Below are 13,690 nucleotides of genomic sequence, written 5' to 3' on the forward strand. Positions count from 1 at the left end.
ACAAAGCAGTAATTTCCCTTAAAGTAGCTTTATTCATGGTTTTTTTAAAAAAAACAGAAGACATCTCTATGACACAGGTTGGCAGGCTAACATTTTTGAAACACTGAGTACTGAAAGTGAGACTATTTAACCAATTTAAGCTGTACACACACAACCCCCCCCCTCTTCCTGCTGTCCTATCACGAGTTCTGTTACTACAGGAATGAAATCTAGACATCCTTTAAAAAGGACAGTTACCTGTTCCGTAACTGGTGTTCTTTGAGATGTGTTGCTCCGGTCTAGTCCACAGTACGTGTGCGTGCTCGCCACGTGCACCGGTGCCGGAAGTTTTTGGAGCACTGCTGCGACCCCTGGAGTGGCGCCTCTATAGCACTATAAGGGGAGCTGCGCACTCCCCCCACCCTCAGTTCCTTCTTGGCAGACAACTCCGACAGAGGGGAAGAAGGCTGGGATGTGGATGAGACAAGAGCAACACATCTCGAAGAACGCCAGTTACGGAACAGGTAGCTGACCTTTCTTCTTCGAGTGACTACTCCTGTGTATTCCACAGTAGGTGACTCCAAGCTATATCTGATGGAGGTGGGTAGGAGTTTAAGGGTTATCAGGACGGAGTACCACCCTACCAAACCCGGCGTCATCCTGTGCTTGGGAGACGATCGCATAGTGTGAGGAAAAAGTGTGGACAGATGACCACGTGGCAGCCCTACATATGGCCTGGATAGGGACGTGGGTGACATAGGCGGCCGACGAGGCTTGCGCTCTCGTAGAATGCGCCTTCACTATAGGCGGTGGGGTAACCCCTGCCAAGTCGTAACACGTGCGTATGCACAAGGTGATCCAGCAGGAAATGCGCTGGATGGAAACTGGTTGCCCCCTAATCCGCTTGGCTGATGCAAGGAATAGTTGCAAGGACTTCCTGAACAGCCTGGTTCGGTACAGGTAGAAAGCCAGCACATTGGCCAGGAGGAAGCAGATCGTGAGTGTTTTCGACCACAAATCCCATCCCTCCCAATTTGCAACCATCCCTGGACCAGTGTCAAGTGCACAACTGTCCCGGACCAATGAAAGGGGCCACTCTGGTTATCACCTTGGGGTTAGTGTGCTCTGTACCCCAAACCTTACCTCCCTTTTCATGTATTCATACACAGAAAAGTGAAAGAGCACACCTCAATCTTCCAAAAGATCAGGGTTCGGCAACCTTTCAGAAGTGCTGTGCCGAGTCTCTCTGATTTAAGGTTTCGCATGCCAGTAATACATTTTAATATTTTTAGGTCTCTTTCTATAAGTCTATAATATATAATTAAACTATTGTTGTATATAAAGTAAATAAGGTTTTTAAAATGCTTAAAAAGCTTCATTTAAAATTAAATTAAAACGCAGAACCCCCCAGACCCCTGCAATAGGTCAATGTGGCACATTAGGCAGGAGGAAGCAGAATGTGAGTGTTTTCGACCACAAACCCTGTCCCTCCTGATTCGCAACCCCATGGACCAGGCGGCAGCAAGTCCTGAGCAGGGGCCCAGATGGTCACGTTGCGCAGCATAAACTGCACCTGGTTGCAAAATGGGAGCGCTGCACAATGTGTCGTCACACCTGTGGCAGATCCTGGCTGCAGCTGAGAACAGCGGCTCCTCGGGCGGCTCCAGCGCTGCTGGCAGCACGTGGCCACCAGGGATCAGCTGCTCCACCCGGGCTCCACATCACAATATGCCAGAGCCCCACCCCCAGGAGCTGCCCCGCCCCTGGCCTGTGCCAGAGCCCCGCCCCCAGGAGCTGCCCCGCCCCTGGCCTGTGCCAGAGCCCCGCCCCCAGGAGCTGCCCCCGCCCCCAGGCTGTGCCAGAGCCCCGCCCCCAGGAGCTGCCCCACCCCCGGGCTGTGCCAGAGCCCCGCCCCAGGAGCTGCCCCGCCCTGGCCTGTGCCAGAGCCCCGCCCCCAGGAGCTGCCCCCGCCCCCAGGCTGTGCCATAGTCCAGCCCCCAGGTGCTGCCCCGCCACAGGCCTGTGCCAGAGCCCAGCCCCCAGGAGCTGCCCCCGCCCCCAGGCTGTGCCATAGTCCTGCCCCCAGGAGCTGCCCCGCCCCTGGCCTGTGCCAGAGCCCTGCCCCCTGGAGCTGCCCCCACCCCCAGGCTGTGCCCAAGTCCCGCCCCCAGGAGCTGCCCCCCCTCCAGCCTGTGCCAGAGCCCCGCCCACAGGAGCTGCCTGTGTTGCATCTCTGCGATTTGTTCTCCTGCCTCCTTCCCAGCACTCTCTGCTCCCAGCTGCTCCCTTCCTGTGTCTGCAAACACCCCCAACCCGGGCGGGCTGCAGCGCTCGCTGGGGCTGGCTCCAGTGGCTGAAGTTCCCTCCATCTCTGGTCACCTGGGGGTGGGGGAGGGACGAAGTGAGGAGATGGGCCCAGGGTGTGAAAGCAGAATTAGGGGGTGGGAAAAGGACTGTTTGGAAAGGTGGGTTTTTTGCGGGGGGGGGGGTGAGCCCAGGGTCGACGCTTCCATTAGGGGACCCGAGGCGGTTGCCTAGGGTGGCAGGTTGCGGGGGTGGCATTTTGTGCGCTCCCACGGATACCTGGGAGCTTCGGTTCCGCTCCCATTGCACCACCAAAGATGGACCCTCCACCAACATGCCGCGGAAACAGCAGCAGGCAATTGAGCAGCTCAATGACTGCCGCTGTCACCTGCAGCATTTCGGTGGAGAGTCCTTCTTCGGCAGCGCAATGGGAGTGGAACCGGAAGCTCCTGTGCGCAGCGCACAAAATGCCGTCCCCTAAATTTTGCCTAGGGCACCAGAAACCCCTGTCGCTGCTCCTGGGTGATCCAGATGGAGTCAGAAGCAGTTGGGCAGCAGAGGCTCAGGGAAATTGAGGGGAACCCCCTGGGTGTCCAGTGTTGGCCAGGGATTGTACAGCACCTAGTGCAATATGGGGTCCCGATCTCAGTCATGGTCTGTGCAGCCCCTGGGAGCCCTGATGTCTGTTTCCTGATCACAGGCAGTGGGGATGGAGAGAGGGAAACCTCAGCACCTGAAGGGTTAATGCAGCCCTGTGTGCAGCCCCTGCTAGGGTGACCAGACAGCAAATGTGAACAATTGGGACAGGGAGTGGGGGTAATAGGAGCCTATATAAGAAAAAGGCCCCAACATCGGGACATCCGGTCACGCTAGTCCCTGCTGCGCTCACGAGGGGTTGGCTTAGAGAGTTGTGCTAATAACAGCAGCAAGGAGTCCTGTGGCACCTTATAGACTAACAGACGTATTGGAGCAGGAGCTTTCGTGGGTGAATCCCCACTTCGTCAGACGCACCAATAGTCCCATATGGGCTAGTGGGCAGGATTCCTGGTTTTCACCCAGGGGACCTGGGTTCAACTTCCACTGTGGGAACCGTGCAGAGCTTTTGCCCAGAGTGGAGATAGGAAATGAAAGGAACAGGAAGGGATCCTGCCAGCAGGGGGGTTGGATAGTGTGGGGAGGGGATCCCAGATGTGGGGGTGGGGCAGAGGTCTGGGGGGAGACCAGGGAAGGATCCCAGCAGTGTGGGAAGTTGAGAGCACAGGCCTGGCCTGGGGCGTGGGGCGAGTGAATGTGTCCCTCTAAACCCACCAACTGCAGACTAGGCAGGACTGGAAGAATTACGTATTTGTGGGTAAATGTCAATTTCTGTGTAAATACACAACCCAATGGCAAAATATTTCCATTGATAATCATCAAAATTGGCAGATGGGCAAAGTAAGAAACATGCTGCTTGAGAACTTACCCTGTTGTAGGAGCAGCAGTGATCTGTGTGCTCCGTATCACCTGTATGCCCAGAAGGTCTGTTACACTCCCCCGTCCCCCCGCTTGTCTCCTCTCCCTCTCTGAATACCTGTGAAATGGCTTTCCCCCTCCCCCCCCTCCTGCAATGCTTGTGGGATGAATGGGCTGGTTGAACAGCTGGAAGATCAGAAGAGCTCCTAGGTAGACAAGGTGTCTGGGACTCTCATTAGGCAGCACTCACACACCCAGAGCAGGGACACTGCATGGACACTGGCTGAGGTGGAGTGTGACCCACCAGATGCAGCCAAGTCATCTCTAGTCACAGGCCATGAGGAGCAGGTCCTTAAAGGGGGAAGGGGCCCTGTGCTCAGGAGTCACTCACAAGCTTGTACCTCCAGTGAATGCCCTTCGCCCCGACCGCCTGGCCAGTGGTTCACCATGTTGCATTTCATTGTGCCTCAGGAAGACTTACCTTCATCGCACCGTCCATCGCGGCGCTGTGGGACACTTACTTTGCACAGAATCCTGACATCTCCAGTGCTGAGCCTGTCCTGGGAGCGTGAGTGTGTGACCCCCGCCCCCCCTGTCTTCTTTTGAGTTTAGCTGTTAGTATAATAAACATGCTGCTTTCTGCCAAACTCTGGGGGTGGGGTCATTAGTCCTCCCTAAGCTTACTATCTGGCCCAATTTTGGGTAACAGAAGCAACATTGCTGGATCTGTCATTGTACCAAATGGGGAGATGGTTGTCTATAAAAGAGGGTGAAGACTAAATGCATCCGATGAGGATGGGAATCTAACCCATGTGTGCAGAACACAATGGATTAGCAGTCCAGCACCTTAACCACTCGGCCACCTCATCTGAGTTGTCAAGAAGTGGACAGGAGGAGAAATCTAAGGCCAGCAGAGATAGGGATACTAAGGAGTTTTTAAATACTAAGCGTAAGCAGGGGCTGAATGAGCTCCCCCCTCACATCTAGTGAGGAGCTGGGGGAAGACTTCAGGAACAGGCCGTGTTTGCATAGACACCCCTACTCTGCCTAGCTATGCAGCATGGTGGGGCCGCTTCCCCAAAATGACCAGTTTGGGATGGTGGTGGGTTGCAAATCACTTTAGCATTGAGTGCAATGAAATGTTATTCTCCTTCCTGTACGAGTGAAGGGCAGCGGAACATACCTAGGCCGTCCTGACAGAGGGGTGGGTGGGTGAGGAATCGCTTTCAATGGACGGCAGAGAAGTGATTGAGGACGTCACCCTAACCCAGTGGTCCCCAAACATTTCACACTGCGCCCTCGTATCCAACGGCTGTGGCCGTTGCTTGCTGGGGAAGGGGTGCGGACAGGGGTAAGGGGGTCGAGGCCGGGCTGGGAGCCAGGGGCCCAGGCTGAGGGTAGGATTGGGGAAGAGCTGGGACAGAGTGGGGCTGAGTGTTGCTCCCTCCCTGCCCTCTATGGGGGCTGGCTCAGGCCCTGAGGTGCCCCTATCAATCTTCCTCTGTGTCCCCCTAGGAGTCACGCCCCACATTTTGGGGACCACTGACCCCTACTCGCTAAGCAGGGGCTAGTGATGCCAAAGCCCAGGGAAAGGGAGAACAAGTGCGGGGGCCCCAGCACCGGAACCATGACCCCCCCCCACTTCTGTGTGTGGCTCCGCCCCCTTCCACACCGTCCACCCCCGGCCCCACCCACTGTCACCTCTCTTCCACACCTCCCCCCACTGGCCCCACCCTGTCACTCCTTTACCCCGGCCCCGCTGCGGCCCCGAGACCAGAGAAGCTCTGTGCCCCTGCTGCAGCCCCCGGGCCGTAGCAGGGAGTGGGAGCTCCTCCAGCCCTGGGGCTGACATGGGGGAGACTTTCCCAGGGGGACCCAATTTGGCCAGGGCCCCTAGTCATGGGCCCCACTGCCCCCTTGGCGACGCAAGGTTTGGGGAGGCTGAGCCCCCGTGAGCCTCCATTACGAGCGCCCAGGCTACCTCTGCTCAGTGGGTGGCCAGTCTGCCTGTGTCTCTGCTGTTCATGCTGGGGAGCCCGGACGGCCTTAGGGGTGGGGCCCCCGGCAGCCGCCCAGGGCTCCAGGGGGTCAAAGGGCACCGTGTGGCCGTGCAAAGGTGCTCACTGCTCTCCCCTGCCCCAATGCTCCTCCGTGGCCCCACAGAGGCTGGGAGGGAGCAAGGAGCAACACTACGTGCTCCCTGCGTCCTGGTCACTTTCCCCACCTGGGCCGGGCTGTGAGGGGAGCATCAGAAGCTGCTGCTCTCTGCCCTCCCCTGACGCAGCCCGGCTGAGGAAAGTGACCTGGATGCAGGGAGCTCGGATGATGTCCCTTCTCGCCCCCCTGCCCCTGCTAGGGAAGGCTGCTGTGTGGTGTCTCCATGGCTGCACTTTCAGTGATGCAGGTTTCTCTCTCCCATTGTTCCAGGGGCATCCTACTAGATAAAATTGAGCAAGAAATGCTTCCCCGTGGTTTTTAGGACTGGAATTGCTTTTTTCAACAGCCATTGCCATTTTTTTCTAGTTTTGTTTGTTTAAAAGGAAGACGGTGATATTGCACTGGCAAATTCCCAATAGAAACAAAGAATATTAAAGGCACCTCAACTTTTCCTCATTTATGGAGGACAGTCTTATAATATGGATCCAGATCTCCTCCAGTCACACAAGCTGAAAATTGTTCCACTTTACTGCAGTTCTGTAACCATGCAGGAACCAGTCCTGTCTGTGTTCTGTGCACATCCAAAATTCCTGCTGAATGACCCGCCCTGGGAGCAAGTTACCAGTGACCTAGGGCTGGGGCAGAAGGAGGGTGCAGGTGAGGGGGGGAGCCCAGAGCTGGGGCAGCAGGGGGGTGCAGAGCCCAGGGCTGGGGCGGCAGGGGGGGTGCGGGTGGGGGGGACAGAGCTCAGGCAGCAAGGGTTATGGGGGGGGAGCCCAGGGCTGGGGTGGGGACAGCCAAAATTTTTTTTCCTTCGGGCAGCAAAAAACCTAGAGCCGGCCCTGCCTCCACCCACCGTGAGGTAGTCAAGAGCGGATCATTATTATCCTTACTCGAAAGAGGGAGAAGCTAAGGCTGAGAAAGGAGAATTGACTTGTCTTAGGTCACACAGCCAGTCAGTGGCAGAGTTGGGAATAGGACCCAAGAGCCCTGATTTTCAATATACCTGCCCCTGGAAATGTCCACTACATGCATCCGACGAAGTGGGTATTCACCCATGAAAGCTCATGCTCCAAAACATCTGCTAGTCTATAAGGTGCCACAGGACTCTCTGCTGCTTTTACAAACTAACCATCAGATCTTGAATTTCAGACACTGAATGACCTGAATAAAGTGCTCTGTGATGAGCTCCAGACCAACAACAGTGACAGTAATTATTCAGCAAGTATTTGAGGAGAATTGCAATGTTAGAGAGAATCATGAACTGCTCAGAGACCATTAATGCAGAGAAGCAGCAAAATTCATCAAACACAGAACTGGTTCTGACTTATTTCCTTGGTCTTAAAAGAGAACAAGGACCTGAGTCTCCTCCCTGTCAATAACCCCCTGCTGAGCCAATCAGGGTAGAGACTGAGGACGGGAGGCTGAGGGTTCTCACCAGAGAGCCCAAAGGATGGCCCAGGTCACTGGTGGGGATCACTGCACGAGCACTATTTCAGCCCCACATTTTTGGGTGGACCTCCCACAGTGGGAGCTGCAGAGCACTCCCCTGCAACAGATGGATCAGACTGAACAGGTTTCAAACCTCCAGGAGGCTCTTACCTTCTAAACAGGGACGGCTGTTTTCTAGTAAAATCAGGAAAAGGGAAGGAGAAAACTCGAAAGAGGTTCCTCCTGGTGCTCACGTCCGTGAACCCGAATACTCTCTCAGTCCTCAAAGAGAGACCTGGAGAAGGAGACTTGCTGCAGCAAAGCCACAGGGGTCTCTGAGGTTTCCCTGGCCCCTCGCCCCTGTCCTGCCTGGCTGATGTCAGCATCTCTCTGTGAGGTCACCACCTCCCCACCACCTTGGACCAATAGTCTGAGGTCCTGCCAAAGGCCTTTGTGATGTCACTGCCACACCCCTCCCTTGCTGGGCCAATGTCCTGCCCCTGGCCAGGCACTTTGGAGGTTTGATCTACTCCCTGTGGATCACCCCACTCAAGGAGCGTTCGTTCTAGGCAGCAAGCCGGCTAGACAGGGAAACATCAGACGCTGCTCCCAATGCTACACTCAGTTTTTTAGAAATTAGTCGACTTTATGGCCAGAAGAGACCATTAGAGCATCTAATCTGACTCCCTGCATATCACAGGCCTCCTGTATGGCACAATAGCTACTTTGGGGGCAAATACATTCCAGAAAGGCATTTAGTCTTCATGAAATGACATCAGGAGATGGAGAATCCACCATTTTCCTTGGTAGCTTGTTCCTGTGGTGAATCATCCTCGCTGTTGAATATTTGTGCCTTTGTTGTAATATGAATTTGTCTCTTTTCATCTTCCAGCCATTGGGTCTTGTTATACCTTTCTCTGCTTGATTCAAGAGCCCTTTAATTCCCAAATCTTTTCTCTCCCTGAAGGCACTTCAACACTTCAATGAAGTCACCTTTCAATCTTCTTTTGATAAGCTAAACAGGTTGAGCTCTTTCAATAGCTCACTAGAAGGCATTTTTCTCCAGCCCTCAGGACATTTGGTGGCTCTTTGCTGCCCCAGCTCCAGTTTCACAACATCTTTTTCAAATGAGGACACCAAAATTGGAGGCAGTATTCCAGTATCAGTCTCATTGATGCCGTGTCACCTCCTGTGACGTTATTGACATAATCTGTAACTGTACAGATCACCGTTGCGACAATTGTTCTATATTTGTAGCCAGTATTGTCGAAAGGTTGTCGTGTAAGGGGTCTATGGAGAGGTTCTGATTGGCTGATTATAATGATGCTATCTCTAGATGTGTTTCATTTTTGTAGTTGAAGTTATGAATATTGGCTCTCTGCCGGCTCACCCGCCCCCTCACCACTGCCCACCCTCTCGCCTCCTCAGCCCCCCTCCCTCACCTGCTATGGTGTCATACAGGAGGCCTGTGATACGCAGGGGGTCAGATTAGATGCTCTAATGGTCTCTTCTGGCCGTAAAGTCGACTAATTTCTGAAAAACTGAGTGTAGCATTGGGAGCAGTGTCTGATGTTTCCCTGTCTAGCCGGCTTGCTGCCTAGAACGACCGCTCCTCGAGTGGGGTGATCCACAGGGAGTAGCTCAAACCTCCAAAGTGCCTGGCCAGGGGCAGGACATTAGGCCAGCAAGGGAGGGGTGTGGCAGTGACATCACAAAGGTTTTTTGCAGGACCTCAAACTATTGGTGGGGAGGTGGTGACCTCACAGAGAGATGCTGACATCAGCCAGGCAGGACAGGGGCGAGGGGCCAGGGAAACCTCAGAGACCCCTGTGGCTTTGCTTCAGCAAGTCTCCTTCTCCAGGTCTCTCTTTGAGGTAAGAATGGTGTCCCTAGCCTCTGTTCGTCAGAGGATGGAGATGGATGGCAGGAGAGAGATCACTTGATCATTGCCTGTTAGATTCACTCCCTCTGGGGCACCTGGCATTGGCCACTGTCGGTAGACAGATACTGGGCTAGATGGACCTTTGGTCTGACCCGGTACAGCCTTTCTTATGTTCCTATGTTCTTATGAGTTTACTCCAGGGTGAGGAAAGAAAGGAGCCACCAACTCCCCAAAAAATCTTAGTGCCCCAGAGAAAAGCTGCCCCTGTTATTGGAACTAATGATGTGCTGGAGATATGTTGGGAAAAGGGACTGTCTGAATTGCCAAGGCAGGAAATGAACAATCTATAGCAACATCATTAACCACAGACACACTCTACCCATGCTCCAGCCAGTGGGGAAATGAGCAGGAATTCATAACGTCAACTATAAAAATGATACACATCTAGAAATAGCATAATTATAATGAGCCAATCAGAACCTCTCCATAGACCCCTTACGCTACAATCTTTCTACAATATTGGCTACAAATAGAACAGCGGTCGCAACGGTGATCTATACGGTTACAGATTATGTCAATAACGTCACAGGAGGTGACACGGCATCAGTGAGACTGATACTGGAATAGCCTCTAGTTTTGGTGTCCTCCTTTGAAAAAGATGTTGTGAAATTGGAGCTGGGGCAGCAAAGAGCCACCAAATGTTCTGAGGGCTGGAGAAAAATGCCTTCTAGTGAGCTATTGAAAGAGCTCAACCTGTCCAGCTTATCAAAAGAAGATTGAAAGGTGACTTCATTAAAGTGTTGAAGTGCCTTAATGGAGAGAAAAGATTGGGTATTAAAGGGCTCTTGAATCGAGCAGAGAAAGGCCTAACAACACCCAATGGCTGGAAGGTGAAAAGAGACAAATTCATATTACAACTAAGGCACAAATATTCAACAGCGAGGATGATTCACCACAGGAACAAGCTACCAAGGAAAGTGGTGGATTCTCCATCTCTTGATGTCGTTTAATGAAGACTAGATGCCTTTCTGGAATGTGTTTTTCCCCAAAAGTAGCTCTTGTGTCATACAGGAGGCCTGTGATATGCAGGGGGTCAGATTAGATGCTCTAATGGTCTCTTCTGGCCATAATGTCGACTAATTTCTGAAAAACTGAGTGTAGCATTGGGAGCAGCGTCTGATGTTTCCCTGTCTAGCCGGCTTGCTGCCTAGAACGAACGCTCCTTGAGTGGGGTGATCCCCAGGGAGTAGCTCAAACCTCCAAAGTGCCTGGCCAGGGGCAGGACATTAGCCCAGCAAGGGAGGGGTGTGGCAGTGACATCACAAAGGCCTTTGGCAGGACCTCAGCCTATTGATACAAGGTGGTGGGGAGGTGGTGACCTCACAGAGAGATGCTGACATCAGCCAGGCAGGACAGGGGCAAGGGGCCAGGGAAACCTCAGAGACCCCTGTGGCTTTGCTTCAGCAAGTCTCCTTCTCCAGGTCTCTCTCTGAGGACTGGGAGAGTATTCGGGTTCACGGATGTGAGCGCCAGGAGGAACCTCTTTCGAGTTTTCTCCTTCCCTTTTAGTGATTTTACTAGAAAACAGCCATCCCTGTTTAGAAGGTAAGAGCCTCCTCGAGATGTGAAACCTGTTCAGTCTGATCCATCTGGTGACAGGTCACTTCCCTTCTCTATACCCCAGGCTCCTCCCCATCTGCCCAATGGGAACAGGGACAGTTCTCAAACTCTGGGCAGTCGTGAGCCTGAGTGAGATAAGGGGCGATAAAGCCCTCTGTGAAGGAGAAAGGGGAGTTTCACGGTATTTAGCACCAAGGAATTCTAAAGTTTGCTAAAATGTCTAGTCTGCGGAAACAAGAAATGGTCGGGGCCAAACTTTTTGACCATTGCCTTTTCTAAAGCCCATTCAGGGGTGTGAGTCCCTGTCTTTTAGGTACCTGGGGTTCTTTGCCAGCAGGAGAAAAGAGGTTCCTGCCTCCATTTTTGTGGCCTTAACAAACCAGGCGTTGTGCCCCAGTTCTCATCTGAGATCCCTGAAAAAGAACATCTTCCCATCCATGAACAAGACAGGACCTATCTTTGAAAGGGAAACAAAGAGACCCCTGGGACTTACAGACTAGCTAGCCTCACTTCCATAGCTGGAGAGATACTGGAATATATTCTTAAACAGTTTGTCAGCAGCACCTACAGGAGAATTTGGTTCTTAGGACGAGTGAGCATGGATTTGTCAAGAACAAATCATCCCAAACCCAGCCTCTTTCCTTCTTTGGCAGGTTTCCGGGCCTAGTGGAGGTGGGTAAACAGTAGATGGGATCTATCTTGGGGTTACTAAGGCTTTTGACACAGTCCCGCAGGACATTCTCACAAGCAAACGAGGGAAATGCGGTCTAGATGCAATCAGTGTCATGTGGGTGCAGAGCTGGTTGAAAGCCCAGACTCCAAGGGCCCTTCTCCATGGTTGGCTGCCCAAGGGAGAGGGTGCACCTAGTGGGTCCGGCAGGGATCAGTCCGGGGTCCAGTACTATTCAATAGTTTCATGAATGATTTGGAAGATGGAGTGGAGAGCCTGCTTCTAAAACGTGCAACTGACACCAAGCACTTTGGAGCTCAGGATTGGAATTCAAAACGCCCTTAACGAATTGGAGACTTGGTCTTCTTGAGCCAAACCCCATGGCTGGGCCCCTCTCTCTAGACTGGGCTGAAGTGAAACCCCAGAGCCAAACACTTCTCCTCCTGGGCAGTGCGCTCTGACCTTGAATGGTCAGATGCTGCTTAGCTCTGTCAGAGCAGCTTTGGCTGGGGGATTCTTTCAGCACTTTCCAATAGCGGGAAGGTACGAAATCCCCATTTGCCTGCTGGGGACGGAGCCCTAGAGGGGGGAGCAACTTGCCCAAAGTCCCACCAGAAAAGGAAAACAACCAGCAGTGGAACCAATAGGGGTATCAGGATCTTGGAGGCGCTGTCACCCCCACACTAGGGCGGTGTTATGCACCCCCTGCGGCTGGCTGAGTTTCTCCGTCCCTTGGCAATAAGACAGTCTAGAACCCCAACCAGGGTTATTCTATCTGCTACCCAAGATCCATAAACCTGGAAATCATTGATGCCCCATCATCTCAGGCATTGGCACCCTGACAGCAGGATTGTCTGGCTATGTAGACGCTCCATCATCATTCCACACAAAGATGGACTACAAGCCGTCAGGAACCGTATCCCCGATAATGTCACAGCAAACCTGGAGGCTGAACTTTGTGACTTTGTCCTCATCCATAACTATTTCACATTTGGGGACAATGTGTACCTTCAAGTCAGCGGCACTGCTATGGGTACTCACATGGCCCCACAGTATGCCAACATTTTTATGGCTGACTTAGAACAACGCTTCCTCAGCTCTCGTCCCCTAATGCCCCTACTCTACTTGTGCTACACTGAAACATACTGAACGCTATACTTACCTACATGTCTCCAGCTTTCACCCAGACCACATCACACAATCCATTGTCTACAGCCAAGCTCTAAGATACAACCGCATTTGCTCAGACAGAGACAAACACCTACAAGATCTCTATCAAGCATTCTTACAACTACAGTACCCACCTGCTGAAGTGAAGAAGCAGATTGACAGAGCCAGAAGGGTACCCAGATGTCACCTACTACAGGACAGGCCCAACAAAGAAAGTAACAGAACCCCACTAGCCATCACCTTCAGCCCCCAACTAAAACCTCTCCAGTGCATCATCAAGGATCTACAACCCATCCTGAAGGACAATCCTCACTCTCACAGATCTTGGGAGACAGGCCAGTCCTTGCTTACTGACAGCCACCCAACCTGAAGCAAATACTTACCAGCAACCACAGAACAAAAACACTAACCCAGGAACCTATCCTTGCAACAAAGCCCGTTGCCAACTCTGTCCACATATCTACTCAGGGGACACCATCATAGGACCTAATCACATCAGCCATGCCATCAGGGGCTCATTCACCTGCACATCTACCAATGTGATATGTGCCATCATGTGCCAGCAATGCCTCTCTGCCATGTACATTGGCCAAACCAGAGAGTCTGTACATAAAAGAATAAATGGACACAAATCAGACATCAAGAATTATAACATTCAAACACAGCCAGAGAACACTTCAATCTCCCTGGTCACTCGATTACAGACCTAAACGTCGCAATATTACAACAAAAAACCTTCAACAACAGACTCCCACGAGAGATGCTGAATTTGAATTAATTTGCAAACTGGACACCATTAAATTAGGCTTGAATAAAGACTGGGAGTGGGTGGGTCATTACACAAAGTAAAACTATTTCCCCATCTTTATTTGTCCCCCTACTGTTACTCACACCTTCTTGTCAACTGTTGGAAATGGGCCATCCTGATTATCACTACAAGTTTTTTTTCTCCTGCTGATAATAGCTCACCTTAACTGCTCACTCTCATTATAGTGCGGATGGCAACACTCATTTTTTCATGTTCT

The 13,690-nt window shown here is 52.4% G+C and overlaps 2 protein-coding genes and 1 non-coding gene across 3 annotated transcripts in view; 1 reads left to right on the forward strand and 2 right to left on the reverse strand.

Moving 5' to 3' along the window:
* Positions 1-13,690, forward strand: part of LOC120381593 (zinc finger protein 585A-like) — a gene marked incomplete at both ends in the record, with an annotated part of 108,780 nt that overhangs the window by 65,091 nt on the left and 29,999 nt on the right. The window lies entirely within an intron of this gene.
* The window catches only part of LOC120381966 (zinc finger protein 420-like), a gene marked incomplete at its 3' end in the record, with an annotated part of 60,267 nt that overhangs the window by 35,716 nt on the left and 10,861 nt on the right, over positions 1-13,690 (reverse strand). The window lies entirely within an intron of this gene.
* On the reverse strand, positions 4,523-4,604 carry TRNAS-GCU. The gene has a single exon. It is a non-coding gene; the product is annotated as a tRNA-Ser (tRNA).

Source organism: Mauremys reevesii, linkage group 14 (genome assembly GCF_016161935.1).
Source record: "Mauremys reevesii isolate NIE-2019 linkage group 14, ASM1616193v1, whole genome shotgun sequence".
Lineage (NCBI taxonomy): Eukaryota > Metazoa > Chordata > Testudines > Geoemydidae > Mauremys > Mauremys reevesii.